Source organism: Balaenoptera borealis (assembly GCF_965194805.1).
Source record: "Balaenoptera borealis genome assembly, chromosome: 7".
Classification (NCBI taxonomy): Eukaryota; Metazoa; Chordata; class Mammalia; order Artiodactyla; family Balaenopteridae; genus Balaenoptera; species Balaenoptera borealis.
Genome location: NC_138864.1, coordinates 28,321,571 through 28,349,165, shown reverse-complemented (window position 1 = coordinate 28,349,165; position 27,595 = coordinate 28,321,571). Strand labels below are relative to the sequence as shown.

At 35.4% G+C, this 27,595-nt stretch overlaps 1 pseudogene across 1 annotated transcript; it reads right to left on the bottom strand.

Moving 5' to 3' along the window:
* LOC309632012 (serine/arginine-rich splicing factor 3 pseudogene) lies at positions 1 to 23,198 on the bottom strand (annotated as a pseudogene). Its single transcript has one exon. The product of its transcript is annotated as a serine/arginine-rich splicing factor 3 pseudogene (transcript).
* Between the last annotated feature and the right edge of the window lie 4,397 nt (positions 23,199 to 27,595).

The window sequence follows — 27,595 nt, the reverse complement described above, 5'->3', positions numbered from 1 at the left end:
TTCAGGTAGTAGTGCATTACTTTTAACAGAAGTTATTTTTCTAGATGTAAACAGCAAAATATAAAGACTCTTTAAATAATGATTTGCACTGATTTTTTAAAGGTGTGTATGTAATAGAAATACTACAAAATAATATTTAGTTCAAAAGTAAACATGTATTTCAATTTTGTGTTATATTCATACTGACATTGTAATTCAATTATTTTTCTAGATAACCATATGCTATTTTAAGATAACTGGATGTACATGAAAATTTTTAAAACTCCAAGTCCCCTCAGTTCCAGAAAAACAACAACAAAAATTAGTGTGGAATAAAGGTAATTCCTTTTAAAAAAATAGAGAAAATTGCCTTAGCAATTTTAAATTGTGAGAAAGTAAACTTAATCTTCATTTTCAGCAATTTCATTATCCAGTCAATTCATGAAAAGGACTACATGTAAACATTACCAAATAAATCCTCTGAAGTCGGACTGGACACACTGGTAACTGAGTCACTTATCCATGTTCTAAATTATGAAGCCTGGTCCTTAATATAGAAGCCCTTCCTGAGCGCTTCTTCAATAAAGAGCCAAAGTTCATGTTTAATACACATGTAGACTAGCCGCCTTCTCTTATTTTGAGAAGGGAATGAGAAGGCAATGACATTTGGACAAGAGCAGCTTTGTCTAATATTATTTAACCTAAGCAATTACCCTATGGGACATATTATTAGCCTCATTTTTCAAGTGAGGAAAGTAAAGTCAAATAATTAACTCAGGCCAGTTTCTGCAGCTGCCTTCCAAAAACCTTTACAACATGATCCAATTACTAACTGGTTCGTTGCATTTATATATGTTTCTTTTGATGGCCATCTTCATAAGAGGCTGAAATTATGAATGGTTATAAAAGTAGAATTTGATGACAAAGAGAGAGCTGTACAGATGTGGAAAGGATAGAAAACCTTTTTAACACTACAACATTTGAGCTGTGGTACTTAAGTAATTTGGAGAATAGTAAACGGCAACATCTAAAGGCCAGTTTTGTATTCCACTTGTTTTTCAAAAATGTTCCATTTGATACAGTATTTTCACTTCTGGAAATTTGTTCTTATGAAAGTGCTTAAAATATGAAAATAAAAGGTCAAGTTACCTATTAGAGCTAAATTTGGAAATTCCTAAATGTACATTAGTACAAGAATTTTTAAGTAAGAAATAGTACTATGACATTATGTAACTATTTTAAAAGAATTAAAATAAATTAGTGTTAACACAGAAATGTTACTTTGTCATGTTAAGGTAAGAAGTAGGATATAAAGTTATATATGAGGAATATGATCACAACTAAGCATGCAAAATAGTTTTAAAAGATTAAATGAAATATTTATAGTAGCTTTTTTCTGTTTTAAATCATTTTGTAATTTCTAAATTTTTCTGTAAAGGGAGTATGTTACTTTTAAAATGGGAATTTTTGTGTAATCAAAAGAAGTATCCCTTTTTCTTTATTTTGTAGATTTTATAAGATGTTTAGAAATTTAAAAAAAATAAAATCTAACCATCTTTATTGTCATTCACAAATATAAACTCTCTCTGAATTATTTCTTTCAGATCCTATGCAAAATTATTTTCCCAATAATTTTAAAATAAATAAAAAGTAATATATCACTTTGATTAATGAGTACAGTAGACTCATTAATCAAAGATGCTGTTTTCAAAAAAGAGTCCAAGGGTATGCTCTTTACTTTAAGACATGGACAGATGTTCTTAGTAAAAATCCCATGCCACCAAAAGGATGCTTAATATAGAAAAACTGTGATGATTGTGACTCGTTTTGTGAATTACCACATCAGTATATTTTGTGATCTGTAATATAAATACACACACACACACACACACACACACACTTTGTATTTCATTTGTTTTTTGTTTGCCCATGAAACTGTCTTTTCTTTTTTAAAAGAACTCTAGGCAGTTCTTATTTTTCTTTTTAATTTTTAGCCTATTATTGCTCTGTGTGAAATAAGATGATGTGTAATCTTAAAATGCCAGTTTAATCAGAAATCCATAATTTTTCAAATTTAGAACTTTAATTCAAACACATAGGTCCCTGGAAATGACTGCAGATATTTATGATGTCTACAAGATAGCTGTGGATATAGGTAGATCGAGAAATAGGAGAAATTTCTCTGAAACTATTTTCAGTGCTATTTTAGATTCAAAGTCAACAAATATTATATTCAAAATAATAAAATTGACTTTCAACATGGGAAATAGTGTCAAAGGGAATTCAACCCCCCTTTCATAAGGTGCAGAAGATGTTAATCAACTTTACTGAACTCTAATTTACGTATAATAAAATGTACCCATTTTAAATGCACAGCTTGAAGAGTTTCATCAAATGTATATTTCTGGTAATCTTTACCACAACCAAGATATACATATAACATTTCCATCACTCTGTAGGTTTCCTTGTGCCCTTTCCCTGTCAATCCCCTACATTCCCAGTCCTAGGCATGCACTGACCTGCTTTCTGTTCCTATAAACTAGAGTTGCTTTTTCTAGAATTTCATGTCATTGAAGCATATTATACGTACTCTTTTATATCTGGCTTCTCTCACTTAGCATAATGATTTTGAGATTCATCACTGTTGTGTATAGTTCAAACGTTTTCATTGCTGGTTGGTATTCTTTTGTATGTATATGTCAGCTTTGGTTTATCCATTTACCTGTTGATGGACTTTTGAGTTCTTTCCAGTTTTTGGCCGTTATAAGTAAAGCTGCTATAACTATTTGTGTAAAGTCTTTCTATGAACATATGTATTTAATTCTCTTGCATTATAAGAGTGAATGTTTAACTCTAGGAGAAACTGCCAAATAGATTTGCAAAGTGGTTGTACCATTTTACATCACCAGCAGCAACGTGCGAGAGTCATACATCCTGGTCAACACATTTTAGCCATTCTAGTGAATATGCTGTGGTATCCCATTGTAGCTTCATTTGCATTCCATGATGTCAAACACTTTTCTGTGTGCTTACTTGTACATCTTTTTCTATGAAGTGTCTGTTAGAATCTCATGACCATTTTTAAATTGGTTTGTCCTTTTATTATTGAGCTGTAAGAGTTCTTTATATATTCTAGATATAAGTTCTTTCTCAGATGTATGTGTTGTGAATATTTTCTCCTAGTCAGTGACTTGCCTTTTCATTTTCTTCGTGGTATGTTGTTTCAGTTGCATTTGGCACTTGAAAATGATTTTTGTCATGTTCTGTGGTAACATTTCATGTGGTTTTAACTTATTTTAAAATATTTATCATCAATATCTTTTTCTGAAAAGTGAAGAAAATCAAGTGTTGTGAAACATTCATTTACACATCATTTAATTCTTAAGATCTCATGGGGGTTATCCTGAAGTTAAAAACATAATATTGTGGTACTGAAGTGAAAGATTCAGGTATCAAATTATTGAACATATCTCTAACCTATATAGTACCTATTATTTCAAGCAATGGAATATATCTCCCTGGAGACTAGCTGCCTTAAGGCACAGTCACCATACTGTATTTCAAAGTTATCTGAAATAATGCATTCTCACGCATGTTTACACTATGTGTTAGCCTCATTTTTTTCTTTTTAATTTTTATAAATCAAATACATAAAATTTACATGGTTCTAAAGTAAAAATTCTATTAAAAATATTCTCAGAGTCTTATTCTCATCTCCAATATCATATATCACTATTTAGATATATGAATAATCTTATTTTTCCTTTTTATAACAGAAAGATACCATTCTACTTTTTTCTGTTGTTGTGTATCTTATGTTTTATTCAAATAAATGCCCTTTCAATGAGTAAAGATTAGAACAATTACTTTGGAAAAAATAATACAGCGTTTGGGCAACTTCTGGAATTCAATATTCATAAATTTTGCTGAATAACACAGTTTTGATAATTATTACAGATTCACTTTATCCTAAAGTATTTGATTCTAAAGAGATAGTAAATTCTTACTTCACAAGAGGACACATGCAATGTAATCATAAAGGTAAATAATAATGACAGGTAACATTTTTGAGTGTTTACATACCACCCAGCATTCTAAATAGTTTATGTGCATTATCACTCTGAATGCTTACAATCACACTATGAGGTAAATGCTATGATTAAACCCATTTTTCAGCTAAGTAATGAGAGGTTTAGTCTTGCTCAGGGTCACAGAGTTAACCAGAATCTGAAGTCTCAACCTGTAATTATAGTGCTTCATGATCAATGCTAAGTTACAGAAAAAATAAACATATTTTAAAACATATGTGGTAGTAGATTAAATATATATGGAATAGCTTGGTAGCAACAACCAAAAGTGAGATTCAGAATTAAAATAACATCTTATAATTTTAACTAGTTTAAACCATTTTAAACCACACTGACAGATATTTATTAAGTCAATATAAATAGCAATTAAATTGCATATAAATATTATACATGTATATTTTATGAAAGATCTACACTCTTTTTACTATAGATGAGTGTACATGTTCAACTAACCTTTTATACACACTCTCTAGCAAGTGCCAAATAAAACCAGATGTAAGAAAATTACATGATCAAACTTTAAAGAAATAGAATTCTCAAATAATATACACAATAAAAGATAGAACCCAGCTGTATGCTGTTGCAAAAGAAATGAGCACACAAGAATAGATTTTTTTCCACTCTATTTTATTATTATTATTAACCCTGTAAAATGAGATTCAGTACTCCACCTTAATATTTATTTTCTTGCTAGAATTGTACCAGATGGAAGAATTTTATATAACTGAAAACATTGATTGGTATGTCCTTCTGTTAAGAGTATTATCACCAATATAATTCTACTTTCTTTTGTATCTCAACAAATATTATTTTTTCTTTTTATGTCATGCCATATAACCCTTTTTCTATTGTTATTATGTCATACTATGTAACCCTTTCAAAATACACCTTTCATATATTTTGCACATGTCTTTTCAAAACCAGGCCACCTATGAGTCATATGTCAACGCTGAATATCAAAAAGGATAAACCAAAATGTAGTCACATAGCCTAACCAATCTGCCAAGCAAGAAACCAAGGATATAGTAAAATGGGAAAGGCCTGCTATTAGAATCTTAAATAAATATTTATGGAAAATAGTTTGGAGCAAGAAGTTTACAGAGGCTCAAAAGAAATGCTATAGCAGACATTAACCTTAACATCACTTAACTGTCCAAAGGAATATGGGGAATTGAGCAGTCAATGCATCAACTGAAGGGTGCAGAAAGTAGAAGTAGGGATGTACTTCATGAAGCAAAAATGCAGAATCACATATCAGAGGTTCTTTAAACTTCAGATGCAAAGGAACCTTTGCAAGTTCAATAGTGATGGAAGAATTGTTTGGCATGTGTCATCTTTTATATAATCCCTATGTACAAACGATTCACATATGTGTTTGTAATTATGGGAAGCTGCAGATAGATTTATTAAAACTTTTAACCTAAATTTGTCTCATCAATATTTTCCAACAGACAAGACTATACTACATTTAATATTAGCAAACATAAATGAAGAATTCATACAACACCAATGATGACTGGTGTTCAGGTATTTAGACTTCATGATATAAATTAATTGACTACATTTTTGTTTTGTTTGTTTGTAGCTTGTCTTCTTTATCCTCACCTACTCCTTTGCTTAACATCATTTATTATAGCTTATATTATTTTCTTATTAAAAGCTATAGAGACTCACTAAAACAATGACGAGATGCAATAAATAAAGAATATATTAAACCCATCAATGTTACCACCTAAAGACAATTATTTTTAGTTAACAACCTGTTATATAAGCACATATATATATTCATATATATGTGCGTGTGTATATATATGTATATGAGTTGCTACTATAAGAAGGTATGTATGTATGTGTGTATGTATGTATGCATAGTCTTATTTCTAACAAGGAGATTATTCTGAATACATTTTTGATCATTTAAAAATGAACAGCATAACATGCTCATATTCTCATGATAATAAATACAAATCAAAAGCTTTATTCTTTAATAGCTATTATAAACAATAGTGTACAAATTATTCCTATTATTAAACATGTTCTCAGAATAATTACGTGAAATTAGAATTGTTAGATCAAGAGGTTTTTATGGCTTTCTGCACACTTTTTTTTTTTTTTTTTTTTTGTTTCTTGAAAGAATTTGCCCTCCATCTTATCCCCTCACTGAAGGTGTAGCAGGAAAATCTTTCCTCTGCATCCTTAATAACCTCTTAACAATTTTGCCAATATAATACAAATAAAATATTTTACTTTAACTCGTATTTTTATTATATCTTTTCAAGTATTTATTGACATTGCTGTTCTTTTTTTGGAATGTTTATTAGTGTCTTTCACTCAATTTTTTTTTTTTTTTTTTTTAGCTGGTCAGGAGTTAGAGTTTTATTATCAGTCTAGGCAAGACTAAAAATTCAAAGCAAATTCAATTTTGCTTAAGGGAACATTGTAAAGTAACAATTCTTCATATTACATGCCTCACGTGATCCATTTCAAACCATAGAGAATTACACCGTTATCTGTCACTGTTCCAAGAGACAAACAAATGTGAACAGCTAAAACATTTTAAAAATGCACCAAGCTTATGAAGTCTCAAACAAAACTTGAATTTTCTGTACATACACCTGTCAAATAAAGTTATTTCCTGTACACCACTCCTCTTGCAAAGTGGTCTTCTGTTCCCTTTCATTTGACCTAGATCGGCTAGGAGACCAAGAGAAAGATCGGGACGGCTTGTGATTTCTTTCCAGGGACAGTGATCTCTCTCTTCTCCTATCTCTAGAAAGGGACCTGCCCTGGCTGCGGAAGAAGCTTCTCTGTCTTGGAGATCTGTGGCGAGGTGGAGGACTCCTCCTCCGATAATCATCTCGCGGGTGACGACCCCAAGGAGGCGGCCACGATTTCGACTTCTCTTTTCCCCATTCGACAGGTCCACTCTTACTCGGCAGCCACATAGTGTTCTCCCATCTAGTTCTCGGACAGCATCGGCTGCATCTCGGGGATCTTCACATTCAACAAGAGTGAAGCCGGGAGGGTTTTTAGCAACCCACACACTTCAGAGTGGTCCACAATAGCCTACAGCTCGTTCCAATTCAGTCTTGTTACCACTGTTTCCAAGATTACCTACATAAACTTTACACTCCAATGGACAGGAATCACGATGCATTTCGAGATCTCGGGTTAGAAACGCGGAGGCTCAGATCCACACACCCTTGGCTGGGTCTTCCCGGTCCCCTCCCGCGTGGCACCCGCAGATGCTCTCGCACACCCGTCGTCCGCGAAATGGCCTGGCAGGCGGATTCTTAACCACTGCGTCACCAGGGAAGCCCAGTGGTGATGTTTAGGAAGAGACTCCTCTCCTTTTAGAAGCACTTCTGTAGATATTTCAGTAATATATCTGGGATCTGTTTATCTTTTCATCCTCATCTTTCTCATCAGAAACCTGTGGTTTTACTCTTTCAGGTTCTTTTCCTTCTGGTGTCTGTTTGCTAGCTAGATCTTTGGGTTCACTTCTGTGTCTCTTTTCATCTTCGTCTTCTCCTTCATTCATTTCAGCCTGAGCTCCTCCGGGCCTCGCATCTCTGTCTGGCTTCTCCTTAGATTTCTGTTTAGGTGTTAGTCCTTCGGTTTGACTTCTGAGTCTCTTTTCTTCCTGGAGGTGACCAGGCTTTACTTGATCATCTCTTTCTTCTTCTTCCACGTGTGTTCCTGGTCTTACTCTTCCCGGTTCTTCTGCAGGGAGTGGTCCAGCAACTCGCTCTCTGGATGCAACTCTACGTCTCTTTTCCTCCTGGTCTTTTTTCATCTTCATCGACAGAATCATCTGATTTTGCTTTTTCAGGGTCTTCCTCAGGTTTCCGTTTGGCAGGGCCCCTTGTGAAATGAGATGTGATGGTGGTCTGCCTGGTAGTTTGCCTTGTAATCCTGGGGCTACATGAGACTTCAGCTGATTCTGTTTCTCCATTGGACTTGCTTCTCCTGGGCATGCAAAGTTTGGAAACAGGTCTGGGGGACTAGTTTTTCTCTGCTATTTCCACTCTGCACTCCTCACCACTTGTCTGGCTCCCATTTTCTAGACATCCATTCACTTCCCGACTGAAAGCATGAGCTCCGTTCTCAAGGACAAATCTTTATTTAAACGGGATTTGACTTTAGCCCAGTAGCCCTCCTCTGATAATTCTTCTTTATGTAATTTGGTTTCCAAGTCACATAACTGATTCTTTACTTCTGTCTGCAGAAATTCAGGCAAGAGATTCCATTTCTCCTACACGCATTCCTTTTCTGTTAAACTATCTCTTTCCAAATCTTTGAGCCGGATGGTCGCGATGATTTCGTGAGCAGCATCATGGGGTCTGCCGTAGACCGGCAGCGGCCACGGGTAGACACCGGGCTCAGCCCCCACGGGCGACTTGAGCCTCAGCTCCAGCTTCTCCCCCATGTCTGCAGGTGGCCGCCGCACCATGCCAGTCGGGAGGTGGCGGAGGGGCGGGTCCTTTCACTCAATTTTAACCTGGAATATTTGTCATTTTTTTGGTTTTGCTTTGTGAGCGTTTTCAGAAACAGAAATTTATTGTTTACAATAAATTAAGCAAATGATTTTTCTAGTTAATTGTTTTGATTTTATACTGTTTGTAATTTTTTTGCACACAGACAACCAATGTTAATTTTTATGTAGTTAAAACAATTAGTGTTTTTCTTAATGGTTTCTACTTGTCTACTTACGCAGTTATTCTTAAAAAGGCCATATATATATAATACTAATTTTGCTTAATCATAAATACTCTCTTCAATCATCTGGCTTAAGTTCAACTAAATTTTTCCATACACAATGTTGCCATTCTTTTAACTGTTTACTTACTTCTAATATGTACAATCTTGCTGAATATTGAACATCACATTATTATAGCTTTTATTGAAACTATTTATTTATTGAACACTTACATTGAACCAGGTTCAAAATTGCTCAAAATTCAATTAAAAATCTCCATAAACTATGAAGTATGCAGTAAAATTCCATTTCACAAATAAGAAAGCACAGAATCAGATTAAATAATTTAAATAGTTGAAAGAAGTTTTGATATCAAGTGTATTTATGTTTTGTTAAACACAAATACTGCTTTTTTAAGCTGTTTTAGGAATTTTTTAAAAAATCTATAAATGGATGAATAAAAAAGTAAAATAATTCTAATGATGTATGCTATAATTTATTCAGTTAAGTCTTTTTTTTTAGTCTAACACTCTAATTCTTCCCACCAAACATAAGGAATTGCCTTGAATGCCATACGCCTAAAGTTCCACACTAATTTTTAACATTAACCAAATAAATCTGCCAATAAATTATCAAATTAGAAAGAATGTTCCCACATTGTATGATAATTTACCATAAACACAATTATTTAAAAAATATAGTAAAATTTGGAGGGCAGATTTTGCATAGAGCCTATTATTCTATAGTGCATAGTTTGTAAGCAAATAAGATTTGTTAAATCAGCGAATATGGAAGCATTAATGACTTTATTCATTTACCTAGGATACACCATTCTGAGAAAACCAAATTTAGTTTTGACCCTTTACTCTCAATGAACATAGGTAATTTTAAGTGAATAAATTAAAATAAGTCAGTGTTAAATACTAGGATATCATTTGTTTATTGGAGACTGTTGATCCAATTCCTTTCTCCTCTGTATCTGCAAAGCACCATTTCAGTACCTTTTAAAGTTAACGTGATGTAAACTATCTACATGGCAGGGATATACAATAATGCAAAGCAGATGAATTTCAGCCCCACGGGAATTTGCAGTGAGTGAAAAAGGGTTTTATTATCCATCTAGGCAATTGCGCAGATGAATGTCAGAAAAGCTGATAATTTTAAGCTCATAAATAAGAAAAAAGTAAGTAAACAACTTTATCCCCAACCTCTTTGTAGTGATGAAGCAAATTTTAAATGATTTAATAGATTCGATGCTTCATATCATTTTCTACAACTGGAAAAAACGAACAGTTTAAAAATAATGTTATAGTGGAGAAGAGCAGAGAGAGCTAAGTACTTGGTTATGACCACATGCATATTCTTAAATAGAAACCTAAGAATAAGGCAAGAAAGCCCTACGAAAGAAGCCTGCATAACACAGGAAGAGATGCCAGTTTATAATCTACTTGTTTTAGAATAGTCAGTCACTGTTACTTTGTTTCTTACCTAATGAATAAAGAGATATGGGAAAGGAATTTTAAGTATAAGGAAGTTTAAAGATATTTGTATGCAATCCTAAAGAGCCGATGTTATTTTTTCAATTATTTTACTGATGAATAAACTAAAGTTCAAAGTCAAACAGCCATTAAGTGGCAAAATCTCAGCTCATGTCCATATTTGTTTAATTTAAAAATGTTCTTCCACTTGACCATAAGAACACTTACAGAAGATTCCATAAAAAATAGAACTATAAATATTTGTTAGCTAAAACATTCATTTTAATGACATTACAATAAATGTACATAAAATAATATCTATTATAATGTCTAAAAATACATTAAAATAAATGTGAACAATGAATTAGATTTTTTTAAAGCATCAAGTCATTATGGCAACCTTCAAAATTTACAGTCCTTTACTTGCATGCAACTATTATTTACTACTCACTACTAAATATAGTTGCACTCCTTCCTAGAGCACTTTATTCTCTACATGCAAATAAACATAAAAACAATGTGTTTCTAACCTAAACATTCTAATAAACACAAACAAAGCACACCAAGAGCTAGGACTGGTTCTTCATCATTTAACTAAAATTTTGTAAGATTTTAAAAATAACAAGCATAAAAATAATACAGAATGTTCAGAGTTAAAATATCATCATCATCTTTTAGTTTTAAGCTGTGGCTTTATGTTATTCTACATTATATTGTCAGATTCTTATTTTACAAAGGTCAAAGTCAGAAAGAAATACATATATACACATATATATAGTAGTCAGAAGTATGTACTTGTGCATAAATCTAATAGAAACATAATGTGTAGAATGTAAATTGTAATCAAAATGTAACATATATTTTTGTCTCCCATATTCCCTTCAAATTTATTTAATTGATAAATCTTTTGCTGTGCCACTGGTAGAAATTTAGGTAGGTCTCACTGACTTTTCTGTTAACTTTTTGGTAATCAAGGGTCCTATATTGATTTTTAGTCTCTGAAAACAGAGATTAAATCAAAAATTAAAAATATCTAGTCCAAGATGTCATTTAACATAAGTCTTCACTATAAACTAAGACTTCTTTTCCACATTGCCAGCAGTTGGCGTTCTCTGACATTTGGAAGGAGAAGTCCTTGGTTTTTTTATCTTCCTGCTCTGCCTACCTCTAAGTATGGCAGAGAGAAGGATAAGGAGAATAAAACATTTTTCACTTGAACTGATCACTGTTTTTTCCTGTTATAAACTAGTACTGGGCCTAGCAAATGTTTAGAATTATCTCTTTTTCTACTGGGACACTAAAACTTCTTCTGAGATTCCTGGGGTTTTCTCCCACCTGTACTTCTTTTGACTCTGATATATAAGTAGTTCAGAAGGTGGTTTGCAATCCTTCAGAAGCCCCTAGGAAGCCCTTATATACCTCTGGCTTCTTGCTGCTTGAGTCTCTTTGTCCCTGTATGTGAGTGACCCATCAGCCAGGTCCTGAGAAGATTCTACAGTGGCATTGGTCTTCTAGTGCATAGCTCATTTCTGGTTTATAGGAAATACACAATCTCTTCTCCAACAAACTCAGAGTACAGTCTGATTCCGACCCTAATGCAACTGACCTGGCCCTGAAACCATAGAATTGATTCGCTCTCTTTATCCTCAAGATTTTCTGGATCAGATAATCCCCAAATTACAGTGGACACGCATTAAGTTCTTAAGTGATCCACTTAAAGCACCACCACCTGCTAGGCTTCATGTGGCAAAGCTGGCAACTACCTCTTTGGGTGGAGGAGGAATATAGCTTATAGAAAAACTTCAGAAATTCACTCTCTTCTACATGATCTAATCCAGGTTTCACATATTCTTGATTTCACTAAGTGGTCTAGGATTCAGGGACCCAGTTCTAGAAACTTTTCTGAGGCAAATCCTACTATTTCCCTGACTAATGGGCATTTCTTGAATCTATGAATATCTGTATAGAGATAATTGTGTATGCGTAGATAGATAGATAGGTAGACAGAGTTGAGATTAGTTAGTAGTTGAGATTTTCTATCTTCTTAAACTCTTCCCCATCTAGAGTCCTCTAGTTTTATAAGAGTAATTTAAAAAATAATTTTCAAATGAAATATGTGAGATATATGTTTTCTGAATTTTTTTTTATTTCCTTAAATATGTCCACGTTTACAAGGAAAAATAATTTGCCTGGTATATGATTCTTGGTTTGCAATAGTGTGAAGATGCTATTCATTGTCTTCAAACTTTCATGATTTCAAATGTGAAGTCTGATGCCAGAAAGAGAAAATGAAGACTGATACTGTTTTTGGTTTAAGTAATCAGGAGAAGAATACAGTTGACATTTATTAAGATGAAGAAGAAATTCAGAAAGAGCAAGTTTGGGGAGAAAGACTAAAGTTTTGTTTTTGGTTTTGGATGTGATAAGTTTGAGATATCAGACATTTACATGAAGATGTAAAGTCAGCAGTTGGAAGTCTGAGCCCAAAATGCATAAGAGAAATTCAGCAGGAAATATTTGAGATTTATAAGCCTATAGATAATATTAAAAGCCATAAGACTAAGTGAGATGAGTTACTGAGTGAATGATGATAGAAAAGAGTTGAGCTTCAAGGACTGAATCCTGTGTCATATCAATATTTGGTGATTAAGAAGAAGAGCAGAAAAGGAGAGATCTGAGGAGAGGGGGCTAGAGAAAAACAGTTTAGGGCTGTGTACCAAAAAAAGCCAAGTGAATAAAGATTTTCAAGCACTTTATCAAATTATGCTTATAGGTCAAATATGATGAGGACAGATAATTGAGCACTGGATTTATCAATATAGAAATCATCAGTCTCTTCATCAAGCTCAGCCTGGGTAAGTGCTGGGGGGTGAAAGTGTAATTAGACTAGATTTAGGAGACAATGGTAGGAGGGAAGTTGGAGATAAGGAGTGTAGATAATTCTTTCACTGGGTGTTGATGTGAAAGGGAACAGAAAACTATGGCCTTAGATCCCTCTTTGCCAAGCTCAGAGGTAGCAGAATTTGCAGGTAGGTAAATCCTGAAGGAAATTAAATAAGCTTGGGAGTCAATTCCGGACTGGAAATTCTTTGTCTGAGAGGGAATTTGGGGCGAAATCTCATTAAGGCAAAAAAGTTTTTCTGAGACTTTAACCATATAAAGTAAAGTGACTAACAAAGAGCAGCTATACCTGGAGGAGGAAATCAGGGCGAAGTTGCATTATGCAATTGTGCTAGAAGCTGGAAATATCAGAGGCTAATATAGCTCCACAGAATTTTTTAAGTCCCCAGAGAAAATTCAATGGACAATTTTAATTCTGCAGATTAACAGTAGAGCTTTTTAACTTTCCAAGGGTTTTCACATAATCTATCCTATTTGATCCCCATGACAAACTGTGAAACAAGCAAAGTTTTATTTTTTTCCATTTTACTAATGAGGAATTGAGACACAAAGAATACATAACATTTGTTCAAGATCACAAAACCAGCGAACTGTAGAACTGGGATTGAGACCAGGTTCCCTGATTATAAGTCTAGCACTGTTTTCACTAAATGAAGTTGCAAGTCATAACTGAGAAATGGAAGACTGCCAAGAAACTGCATAATTTATATATCAATTGGTAAAAGTTACCTAGGGACACTATTTATGTCTAAAATTTAATTATGTTAAACTTGTAGCTATTCATCTTACCAACAAACTAAAATGATATATCAATTAAAGTTACTGTGCTCTTGTTTTCCACTCTGGAAGGCAGACTGTGACTGCCTAAGTAGTTAACAGGGCACTTTGGGTTTGTGTATTAATAATACAGACTTGAAAGATTTCTCTGCCACCCGTTTCCACACTATTTCACAATTTAATACCTGCATAGCTCTGGGTGCATTAACTAATAGTGACTCAATTTTCTAATCTTTAAATTAGGGAAAGTTTGATCTACTACAAAACATGGATGCAAATACGAATTAAATATTGAAAAATGAGTACAATGTTAGCTAAAAATGTTTATCAATGAATGTGTTTCAATTTGGACCCCTAGGCACACCATAGTGGTCATACTGGTTTAGCTTTAACTGGAATATTTTGAAGACTCTGCCCTATTTCATTCATATAAATGGTGAGTCAGTCAGGAAGGAGAGTATAGAACAATGAAAATTTTAAATTGAGAACTTGAAAAGTTAATGTAGAAGTAACAAAATTGCAAAGCAGGAAAGAAAAGACAAACTAAACAACTCAAATATTAAAATACATGAGTAATAAAGGGAAAAATCATATACTGCCAAATGAGTTATTTCATCTCAATAATTTTTTCTGACACCTTCAATCAGACTTTCCAGAAATTCAATGGGACAATAAAAATATGTAAAGCTAGACCTCAATTGTATTTTACTCATGATTTACACAGATAAATAATCCAGGTTCTCTACCAAAATCCTGGTCACCCTGAATTCTTCTTTTTTTCTCATAACTTCCATTTAATTGTCAGCAAATCCTGTCAGGTGTAACTTCAAAGTTCAGTTGATCCTTGAACAACTCTGGGATTAGGGGCACTGCCTTATGCACTGTTGGAAATCTGGATATAACTTTACAATTGGCCCTCTGTACCCCCAGGTCTGCATCCCTGGATTCAAACAACCACAGATCCTGGAGTAGTAAAGTATATATTTAGTGAAAGAAATCCTAGTATAAGTGGACCTGTGCAGTTCACACACTTGTTGTACAAGGGTCAAAGGTACATCCATAATAAGGCCATACCCACCTCACCACCTCCACTGCTAATAACCTCTTCCAAGCCACCATCACCCCTCAGTCTCCTGTGTGCTCTTCCTGTTAACCTACTCAACTCCAACTGCCCTGGCCTCATTTCCCTACTTCAAAATCCCCAGGCTCAGGACTTCAGGGTTTTTGACTTGGCTTTACCTAATCTTAGAATGCTCTTCCCCAGATGATTACATAGTACCTTGCCTCTCCTTCTGCAGATCCTTGCTTCCCTGTGAGCCAACCCTTGCCCCATCTCCCTATTTGAAACTGCGGCACCACAGTCCCCTAATCTCTGCTTTAAATTTTCTCCTGAGTCATTAGTACTATACTTACGTATTTATTTTATTTCCTTCTCTTTCTAGGATGTAAAGTTCTGTGAGGGCAGGGATTTTTGTCTACTTTTTAACTGCTATATCCCCATGTCATAGAATAGTACTTGCCCAGTAGTAGATAATGAAAAAGTATTCTTGGAACACATTACCCTTTTTAAATAATTAGAAAAAAATTAATTTATGAAATAACGTAGATATTTACACATCTAATAATTTTCCCACTGTATTTTCATACAAAACTATCTGCCATTAAGTATTTTGTGGAAATAATCTTAAAGGAGACCTCTACAAAAAAATTAATTTTTAAGTAACTTATTTTTCTCAATATGTACAGTATATTTATATTTTTATCATATAAAATATCTTTATAGGAATTTTCATCCTATCTCAACATTGTATATTAGTCCTAAACTAATAAACACTATCTAAACTATAAAACTATTAGGTCGGTGTACAAAGTTGTGGGAACATACCAAAAAGTAAATACCAGTGAACCAATGCCCCAACCTGAAAGCATAAATAATATTTCACAAAGGCTGTTTCATGCTTTCATCATTGACAGATTAGACATCATACACGATTGAGTTTCAGAGGTAGAAGCAATGGCTGGCAGAACACATGTTCAAAATTTAAATTGGTCTTCATTATCTGGAAAAAGGATCATAAATAAATGTAACAGAATTAAGTTACAAGATCATTGTAGTACATCCTAGGGTGAACAAAAAAACTGAATAAAAGAGGACAGAAATATAATTTTAAACAAGCAGCAAAATTGTTTAATTCATACTTTATTTATTAGCCACTATCCTAGACAAAGAATAGGATAAGAAATGAGTAAGCCATGGCACCTAGCCTCAAAAGCTTCTTTTCCATTGCAAGGAGGCAGAAAGAAACACCAAAATAAAATGCAAACTGCAAGTTCAAAATGTCCATAAGTGCTGAACTAGAGGAATGCAAACAATAGGAACACAGTGGGAAAAAATAATTATGAATGAGATCATTAATATGTGATCTTCCTCTTAGCTCCAGCACAAGCAGTCACACCATTATCATCCCCATGCCCTTAATCCTAACTACTGTGGGAAGAAACAGATTGTCTCCATTAAGCAAAAGGATTAGATTCCTGCCATCCAGCTCTGCTCCAATTAGCAATGAGTAAGGAAGGGAAAAATAACACAAAATAGCATGCTCACAGAAGTAAGTTCCTGGAGGTGGATGGTGTGCAATTCTCCCAGAGAGAAGTATGAGCAAAGCAAACCCCAAGAATATTGAAGCTTGAAAAAGTGCTTTTATGTATTATCTATGAATGCTGAAGAGAGGGGACAAGGAACTGCAAGAATTCAAGCCATTTGCTTGCTTTTTCTCCCTTAACGGACACTTAAAAAATCTGTATTCATTACTTATTCAGTCAGTACCCTAGTTCAGTTCTGCTGCCCACTTGCACAATCAGCAGACTCCTAAGGAGATTCTCAGCCCTTGAGAATGAAAAGAAGATGTTGTGCTTGAATCACGGAGAATGCTGAAGTAGAAAAACAAATTACAAATTTTAAGATATTTATTTGAAACTTGAGAATAATCTTGGTTCTGTTCTTGGGAGTGAGAAGCTTGACAGGGAAGATTCCTGGTTTTGACCAGAACCTCACTGTTATCTATATAAGTAGATTTCACTTGAAAAAAAGAGATTTTTTTCCTATAAGATCAAAAAATAATTCAAGAGATAGTAACAATATCTAGTGGAGCTAACAGAAAATGAAGCAAGTAGAAAATGTTAGACAAGTGTTTTGGACTGGAGACTATGTTTTTTAAGAAGTCATAAAGCAGACTTTATAAAGTTCAAGCACTTCAAATTCTCCTGTTAGCCTCAGGTAAGTCACTTAGAAATCTCAGCTGAGATGGTTTGTCATTCTGTTCAATCATGAGGAAATGACTAGATAATTCCTCAATGTTTCTACCAGAACTGTTATTTCTGTGAGGAAAAATTAGAAGTACCAAATCAATTCTTAGAGTAACTTACTCTTTACTATTATTTTAATTTTTGACTCTAAAATAGGAAGGTTCCTTTATGGTTCTAAAAATATCTTACAACTGTATTTTCCATAAGTCTTTTGAAGACATTTATGTTTGGACAGTTAACAAGTCACTAGGGAGTTTGTGGATAGGAAAAAGCACAACCCTAACAGTAAGCCCATGTTTTTATAAAGGAGGCCGGGTGTTTTAAAGTTGTGGGCTGCAAAGCTGTGGTTAGTGAAGAAATTAGTCATGAAAACACAGCATAGCACAGCAGGGATTTATTATGCATGAACCACTTCCATTTTTTGTTTATTTGAAATAAGCTAGATGGTGAAAAGTGCTGAAATTTCCTCGTGGCGCACAACTTTAGGGGAGTGCCCCTCTCTCCTCCTCAATACATCATGCTGATTGAGATTATTCGGAAGATCTTATTACTGCCCAAAACTGAAAGTAAAGCAAGGATTTCAACACATGGAAAATTCCAAATGTGCAAACATGGAACTTACCACACCCATAACTGAATATTCAGTTTGTTTTTCTGAAAATCAGCACACACGTACATGAGTTTTAAGATTAAAGTAGACACCACTCCCCAAACATGAATGTGAAATGCAGAATTTGGTGCAAATAGGCTTACTCAGAATTACAAATCCTAAATGGGAGAACTTAGGAAACATGTTCGTTTTCTCCTGAGGAATACATTTGAAGTTCCTGTAATACTTTTAACATACTAATAAGCTTTAAGGAATTGCGTAAAGCGCTTAAAATTTTTTAAATGCTTCAAATAACTCTTGAATTTGTAGCTAATTTGTTTTTCTCCTTCTACACTCTCTAAGCACAACATCTCCTTTCCAAGAGTGCATTTGTGCATCTCTGCTCTTTTATTTCAACACCACCTCGATATACTCAGAGAATGGACACCTTACTTTAGATAAGCATATGATAAAGGATTTGATATCACATTATCACCTCCAATCATATTTGGTATTCTGTGAAAGAAATTATTTCTCAATTGTAACTAATATAGGATAAGAATCTTGAAAGTCTAACCTATCTTTACGTTAGATGGAATGAATGTGTTCGGTCAGGTGTGTTTGAACAGATATCCCCCTCCCCCTGGATTATCCTCTCAGCTAGGAAGCGTCTTCCATTAAAATGAAGATATTATTCTAAAAGTTCCTTTTTAATTTTAGAGAGTATATATCTTACCAAAAAAAGGTAACATTAAAGCAGGAAGACTAGGCAATAAGTCTATATGAGTCAAGGCTAGGGCACCATGAGAACATGAAAGACTGGAAGAGAAGAAAAACTGAAGTGTGGAAAAGGTTCAGAAAAGGAAATTGAGGTATAAAAGGTTATAATGCAAGATTATTCTTTATAACATCTATTCCTTAATTGAGACAGTGAAATGCATCAATAAATCATGAGATATTAATACAGGAAATACTGTATAACAATGGGAAAAATAAGCTGATGATATATATGTAATGTATATGAATCTCAAAGAAAAGATGTTGAATAAAAGAAGCTAGAAACAAAAGAGTTCTTACTGTATGTTTTCACTCATATGAAGATCAAAAAGAGATGAAAGTAGTCAGTAGTGCCTGAATTCAGAAAAATCATTAACTTTGGGAGGGAGGATGATGACTAGAAGGGGTGGTGTGTTATGGACAGAGAATGTTACCCTATATAATGACGATGCATAGTTATATATATATACACACACACACACACACACACACACACACACACATATATATGTATAAAACTAATTTATCTTAAGTACTCTGACAGCCAAGTGAGGCAGACAGACTTTAAGTTGTCCTCCTTTGGTCTCCACCTCCTGCTATTTATGTTCTTATGTAACTTTCTCCCCTTGAGTGTGGATTTAACCTATTGACATGTCTTTAATGAATAAAATACAGCAAACCACTTTTCTGTTTGCTACATAAGATTATGACTTTTGTCTTGCTAGCAGACTCATTCTTTTGCTGACTTTAATAAAGCAAATTGGCATGTTGGAGCGGCCCACTGGCAAGGCACTGAGGATGGTGGCCTCCAACCAACTGCAAGGAAGGAATGAAGCCGTCAGTCCCAAACCCCTAAACTATGCCCAGATCCATGACCCATAGAAACTGAGATAATAAGTATGTTGTTTCAAGATGTGTCGGGACAATGTGTTATGTTGCAATAAACAATACACCAAGCAAAACAAGTCTGTAAGCCAAGTTAGCCAATGATCTACCAGTTCTGGATAGCTGAAAAGTATATAATGGTATAAAGCAGATTATTTGAAGTGCTTTTTCTTGCACTTATGTTATGACTGTTAGAGGTATGTGTACAAATAGTCATACTCTGAGTTTGCCTTGGACTAAGGAGTTTCCCATGATGTGGGTCTTTCCGTTTTAAAAGAAAGATAGTCTTGGGCAAAAGAGGAAAGTTGGTCACCCTACAAATTGACAATATAATCTTTTTAGCTGTGTTTTGTTGTTAAAACATAACAGAGGCTTAATATTTGTTATGTGAATTAATTTTCAAAATAAATATTTTAAAAATAAGTACTTCTAAACTTAAGAAAGTCATGAAAAGAAAGCTATAAAGATTTTTTTTAAACTTTTTCTTCTCTCTTTTCTTCTTTTCATTCTCTTTCTCTCTGCATGAAACCAAGATATGAGAAATCAATTATAATTCCATAAAGTAAAGCCTTGGGGCCCTATTTTAGAGATTCTGTCTGAATACATTGCCATTAATGATGACAAAGCCTTGCTGAGATATCATGAATCAAGAGAGTAAAGGTCAGTTTTGACCAGAGTTGTCATCACTAGTCAGTCTCACTGCAACAATTTCCATTTCAGTGACACTTAAGGGAGGATGAGATAAAATAATGAGCTCTCCAAATAATTGGTCTTAAACAGTAAATGGCATCTTCTATTGTAAAACTTGTAGAAAAGACTGAGTCACTTTTTCAGGATCACCCCCATTAAAACACAATCTATCTCTCTGTCTCTTTCTCTCTCTCTCTCACAAACACACACACACAACACAAGCCTACTTTTAATTCCACATACCTCTTTATTGCATGTTAAAAATATTGTACATTTTCTCTTGAAAAAGGTAGAAAGCAAACATTAATTGTTCAAAGATTGTGGTATATTCTTATTTACAGTGAAAGAAAATCAAAGTAAATCATAAATTAATAACTTTAAATTTATTTCAACCTTTCATACATACATGGTTTAATCTGTTTGTTTAAAGAGTACTGTATATTATTAAAAATATTGAAGCTGATGACTTTCTAGGAGAGATAATAATTAGACCTAATAATGACCATAAAATTGTCCTTGCATCAGATGATTTGGGCAGTACTCAGTCTAATTTTTGGAAGTTATTTATCCCATTAACTTGAAGGTTATCTGAAATTACTACTGCTTTTATCTCAATATCTTGGGTTGTGACATTAGAAATCCTAGAAAATTAGAAATCCCTGTTAAAATGCAATTAGATCACTTGAAAGAGAACATATATTTAGCCATTAGTATCCTTTTACCCATTAGCATACACTGCTTAAAGTTCTTGTTTATAACCCAGAAGAGAACAAAGCTGGAAAACAAGACATGAGACCACTGCATTTTGCTGAGGAGAAGAAAAATTTGAAGTATGTGTGGTTTCTTTGCTGGAGGGTTAGATAAGAAGTACTAGGAATAGTCTGGAAACTGGTGAGGATGATCCATCCCAAAGGAAAGACAGTATAGAATATTAAAAATAAGCTGCAATATATTATATAAGTTGCACTACACTATATTGTACTTGAATTTTAAGTTTTGTTAATAACTTTTCTCAAATTAGATCTTCTGTGATATTAGACTCCTTTATGTACAGATGGGAAAGCAGAAACCTAGTCTTGAGTGCTTACATAGAAAAGTTCATTTGCAAGGGTTGACATCGCCTCAAATATAGTTCATATTTCAACATATCTTCATAACACCTTGTAAAATGAAAACAACCTTTGTTTTTGTTTAAACAAGCAGCATATTCTCTGATATTCATGGCAATCTGGTAAGAGAAAAATCATTTCCCTGTCTGAACTAGATTTTTAGAACTCTACAGTACACAGGGTTAACATTTAAAAAATAGGTTTATGTCCCTCGGAGGTGAAGAAATTAAAAAAGACAAACAACACTAACATTCCAGCAGGAATATATTTAAAATCATTCACAATATAATGATCTCAAGTAAAAGCATTTGAGTAACATGCTTGATGGACTGTGGTATTTAGCTGTACCTAATGTGCACATAGCTCACATCTGTGCTGCTCTATGAAAAGTAAATGATCACCATCATCAAGAAAGTGGTGGAGCACAATGTTAACTGCAGCATGTAGAGCCACACTGCCCAGGTTCAATGTCCAGATCTGTCACTTACCAGCTTTTGTGGTCTTAGGAAATTAATCTCCCAATTTCCTCAGCTATCAAAAGAACTACAGGGACTTACTTCTCTGGTGGCGCAGTGGTTAAGAATCTGCCTGCCAATGCAGGGACACGGGTTTGAGCCCTGGTCCGGGAAGATCCCACATGCCGTGGAGCAACTAAGCCCGTGCGCCACAACTAGTGAGCCTGTGCTCTAGAGGCCACGAGCCACAACTACTGAAGCCCATGTGCCTATAGTCCGTGCTCCACAACAAGAGAAGACACTGCAATGAGAAGTCCGCGCACCGCAACGAAGAGTAGCCCCCGCTCGCCTCAACTAGAGAAAGCCCACGTGCAGCAACGAAGACCCAACGCAGCCAAAAATAAATAAGTACATAAATAAATAATTAATTTTAAAAAAAGAACTATAGTCATTGTTAAAACTTTCAATAGATAAGGTGGCACATAGTAGGAGCTTTCAATTGGACAAAATGGCTGAAGGTGGGGGCAGTTTGTGAAAGATAAAATTGTGTTCTTCCCAAAGCCCGACAGGTACACTCTTAAATGGAAAGACAGAGGATCTGAAGGAGTGGACAAAGAAATATAGCAGATTAGAGAATTATATTATGAAAAGAGTAATGGTACAGTTACTGCATATGGAACTGAGAATTAAACAGATAAATCTACTAAATTTTCTACAGAACTGTACTGTCAACAGAACCACCAGCTGAGACCATAAGAATTTATGCCTTAAATAATCACTGGGAAAATCTTCTAAGAGCCAAAAGCAGGCTAAGAAAGCTGGTCAGCCTCCAAGTAGCAAATGTCACGGCATAGTCACTTCACAGGTGGCTAATGATGAAAATGGAAAAGGAAGAATCTCTGAGAGTGAATGATGAACAAGGAAGTTACTCCCGGGGAGCAGATTTAGAGGCTTAACAAGGGACATTCCCCATTCCTAGGATGGCAAGCCCTTGAAATATCTGCCCCAAAAGATTTCAGAATTTTCAATGATCAGTTTATGCTATGTTTCTCTGATTTTTCCCATTCACAATTCCCCAGAGCAATATTTGTTGAATTTTCCCTGTCTCTGTTCCACCATTGTGTATATCAGGTGTACTGAGGACAGCACAACTTGTGTTTTTAGTTTAAAGTGCTCTGGTTCGGGGGACCTTCAAGATGGCAGAGGAGTAAGACGTGGAGATCACCTTCCTCCCCACAAATACATCAAAAATACATCTAAATGTGGAACAACTCCTACAGAACACCTACTGAATGCTGGCAGAAGACCTCAGACTTCCCAAAAGGCAAAGAACTCCCCACGTACCAGGATAGGGCAAAAGGGAAAAGAAAAAACAGAGACAAAAGAGTAGGGATGGAACCTGCACCTCTGGGAGGGAGCTGTGAAGGAGGAAAAGTTTCCACACACTAGGAAGCCGCTTCACTGGCGGAGACAGGGTGGGGGGGGGGAAGCTTTAGAGCCACGGAGGAAAGCACAGCAACAGGGGTGCAGAGGGCAAAGCAGAGAGATTCCCTCACAGAGGATCGGTAACGACCAGCACTCACCAGTCTGAGAGGCTTGTCTGCTCACCCGCCGGGGCTGAAGGGGCCTGGGAGCTGAGGCTCAGGCTTCAGAGGTCAGATCCCAGGGAGAAGACGGGTTGGCTGTGTGAACACAGCTTGAAGGGGGCTAGTGCACCACAGCTAGCCAGGAGGGAGACCAGGAAAAAGTCTGGAACTGCCTAAGAGGCAAGAGACCATTGTTTCAGGGTGCATGAGGAGAGGGGATTCAGAACACCGCCTAAACGAGCTTCAGAGACAGGCGTGAGCCGCGGCTATCAGCGTGGACACCAGAGACCAGAATGAAATGTTAATGCACCAAAAGAAGCCTGTGTGCAAGCACAGGTCACTATCCACACATCCCCTCCCAGGAGGCTGTGTAGACCACCACTGCCAGGGTCCCATGATCCAAGGACAACCTCCCCCGGAGAACACACGGCACGCCTCAGGCTGTTGCAACGTCACACCGGATTCTGCCGCCGCAGGTTCGCCCCTCATTCCATACCCCTCCCTCCCCCTGCCCTGAGTGAGCCAGAGCCCCCTAATCAGCTGCTACTTAAACCCTGTCCTTCCTGGGCTTTGAACAGACACCCTCAGGTGACCTACATGCAGAGGCGGGGCCAAATCCAAAGCTGAACCCCAGGAGCTGTGCGAACAAAGAAGAGAAAGGGAAATCTCTCCCAGCAGCCTTAGGAGCAGAGGATTAAATCTCCACAATAAACTTGATGTACCCTGCATCTGTGGAATACCTGAATAGACAATGAATCATCCCAAAATTCAGGCAGTGGACTTTGGGAGCAACTGTAGACTTGGGGTTTGCTTTTTGCATCTAATTTTTTTCTGGTTTTATGTTTATCTTAGTTTAGTATTTAGAGCTTATTATCACTGGTAGATTTTATTAATTTGGTTGCTCCCTTCCTTTTTATATATATATATATATTTTTTTCCTTTTTCTCTTTTTGTGAGTGTGTATGTGTATGATTCTTTGTGTGATTTTGTCTGTATAACTATGCTTTTACCGTTTCTCCTACGGTTCTGTCTGTCCGTTTTTTTTTTTTTTTTGTATAGTTTTTAGTGCTTGTTATGATTGGTGGATTTGTTCATTGGTTTCGTTGCTCTCTTCTTTCTTTCTTTTTAAATTTTTTTTATTTTTAATAATTTTTTTAATTTTTTATTTTAATAACTTTATCTTTTCTTTATTTCTTTTTTTTTCTCCCTTTTCTTCTGAGCAGTGTGGCTGAGAGGGTCTTGGTGCTCCGGCCGGGTGTCAGGCCTGAGCCTATTAGGTGGGAGAGCTGAGTTCAGGATATTGGTCCACCAGAGAACTCCCAGCCCCACGTAATATCAAACGGCAAAAGCTCTCCCAGAAATTTCCATCTCAACGCTTAGACTCAGCTCCACTCAACAACCAGCAAGCTACAGTGCTGGACACCCCATGCCAAACAACTAGCACCCCATGCCAAACAACTAGAAAGACAGGAATACAACCCCACCCATTAGCAGAGAGGCTGCCTAAAATCACAATAAGTTCACAGACACTCCAAAACACAGCACTGGATGCGGTCCTGCCCACCAGAAAGACAAGATCCAGCCTCATCCACCAGAACACAGGCACCAGTCCCCACCACCAGGAAGTCTACACAATGCACTAAATCAACCTTGGCCACTAGGGGCAGACACCAAAAACAATGGGAACTACGAACCTGCAGCCTGCAAAAAACAGACCCCAAACACATTAAGTTAAGCAAATTGAGAAAACAGAGAAATGCGCAGAAGATGAAGGAGCAAGGTAAAAACCCATCAGACCAAACAAATGAAGAGGAAATAGGCAGTCTACCTGAAAAAGAATTCAGACTAATGATAGTAAAGGTGATCCAAAATCTTGGAAATAGAATGGAGAAAATACAAGAAACGTTTAACATGGACCTAGAAGAACTAAAGAGCAAACAAACAATGATGAACAACACAATAAATGAAATTAAAAATTCTCTAGAAGGAATCAATAGCAGAATAACAGAGGCAGAAGAATGGACAAGAGACCTGGAAGATAAAATATTAGAAATAACTACCGCAGAACAGAATAAAGAAAAAAAAAATGAAAAGAATTGAGGACAGTTTCAGAGACCTCTGTGACAATATTAAACAAACCAACATTCAAATTATAGGGGTCCCAGAGGAAGAAGAAAAAAAAAAGGGATTGAGAAAATATTTGAAAAGATTATAGTTGAAAATTTCCCTAATATGGGAAAAGAAATAGTCAATCAAGTCCAGGAAGTGCAGACAGTCCCATACAGCACAAATCCAAGGAGAAACATACGAAGACACATATTAATCAAACTATCAAAAATTAAATACAAAGAAAAAATATTAAAAGTAGCAAAGGAAAAGCAACAAATAACATACAAGGGACTCCCCATAAGGTTAACAGCTGATTTCTCAGCAGAAACTCTGCAAGCCAGAAGGGAGTGGCAGGACATATTTAAAGTGATGAAAGGGAAAAACCTACAACCAAGAGTACTCTACCCAGCAAGGGTCTCATTCAGATTCGACAGAGAAATTAAAAACTTTACAGACAAGCAAAAGCTAAGACAATTCAGCACCACCAAACCAGCTGTACAACAAATGCTAAAGGAACTTCTCTAGGCAGGAAACACAAGAGGAGGAAAAGACCTACAAAAACAAACACAAAACAATTAAGAAAATGGTAACAGGAACATACATATCAATAATTGCCTTAAATGTAAATGGATTAAATGCTACAACCAAAAGACATAGACTGGCTGAATGGATACAAAAACAAGACCCGTATATATGCTGTCTACAAGAGACCCACTTCAGACCTAGGGACACATACAGATTGAAAGTAGGGGATGGAAAAAGATATTCTATGCAAATGGAAATCAAAAGAAAGCTGGAGTAGCAATTCTCATATCAGAAAAAATAGACTGTAAAATAAAGAATGTTACAAGAGACAAAGAAGGACACTACATAATGATCAAGGGATCAATCCAAGAAGAAGATATAGCAATTGTAAATATTTATGCAACCAACACAGGAGCACCTCAATACATGAGGCAAATGCTAACAGCCATAAAAGGGGAAATCGACAGTAACACAATAATAGTAGGGGACTTTAACACCCCACTTTGACCAATGGACAGAACATCCAAAGTGAAAATAAATAGGGAAACACAAGCTTTAAATGAGACATTAAACAAGATGGATTTAATTGATATTTATAGGACATTCCATCCAAAAGCAACAGAATACACTTTCTTCTCAAGTGCTCATGGAACATTCTCCAGTATAGGTCATATCTTGGGTCACAGATCGAGCCTTGGTAAATTTAAGAAAACTGAAATCATATCAAGTATCTTTTCCAACCAGAATGCTATGAGACTAGACATCAATTACAGGAAAAAATCTGTAAAAAATACAAACACATGAAGGCTAAACAATACGCTACTAAATAACCAAGAGATCACTGAAAATATCAAAGAGGAAATCAAAAAATACCTAGACACAAATGACAATGAAAACACGATGACCCAAAACCTATGGGATGCAGCAAAAGCAGTTCTAAGAGGGAAGTTTATAGCAATACAATCCTACCTCAAGAAACAAGAAAAATCTCAAATAAACAACCTAACCCTACACCTAAAGGAACTAGAGAAAGAAGAACAAAAAACCCCCAAAGTTAGCAGAAGGAAAGAAATCATAAAGATCAGATCAGAAATAAATGAAGGAAACAATAGCAAAGATCAACAAAACTAAAAGCTGGTTCTTTGAGAAGATAAACAAAATTGATAAACCATTAGCCAGACTCATCACGAAAAAAAGGGAGAAGACTCAAATCAATATAACTAGAAATGAAACAGGAGAAGTAACAATTGACACTGCAGAAATACAAAGGACCATGAGAGATTACTACAAGCAATTATATGCCAATAAAATGGACAACCTGGAAGAAATGGACAAATTCTTACAAAAACACAACCTTCCAAGACTGAACCAGGAAGAAATAGAAAATATAAAGCGACCATTCACAAGCTCTGAAATTGAAACTGTGATTAAAAATCTTCCAACAAACAAAAGCCCAGGACCAGATGGCTTCACAGACGAATTCTATCAAACATTTAGAGAAGAGCTAACACTTATTCTTCTCAAATTCTTCCAAAATATAGCAGAGGGAGGTATATTCCCAACGCATACTACGAGGGCACCATCACCCTGACCAAAACCAGACAAAGAGGTGACAGAAAAAAAAAAACTACAGGCCAATATC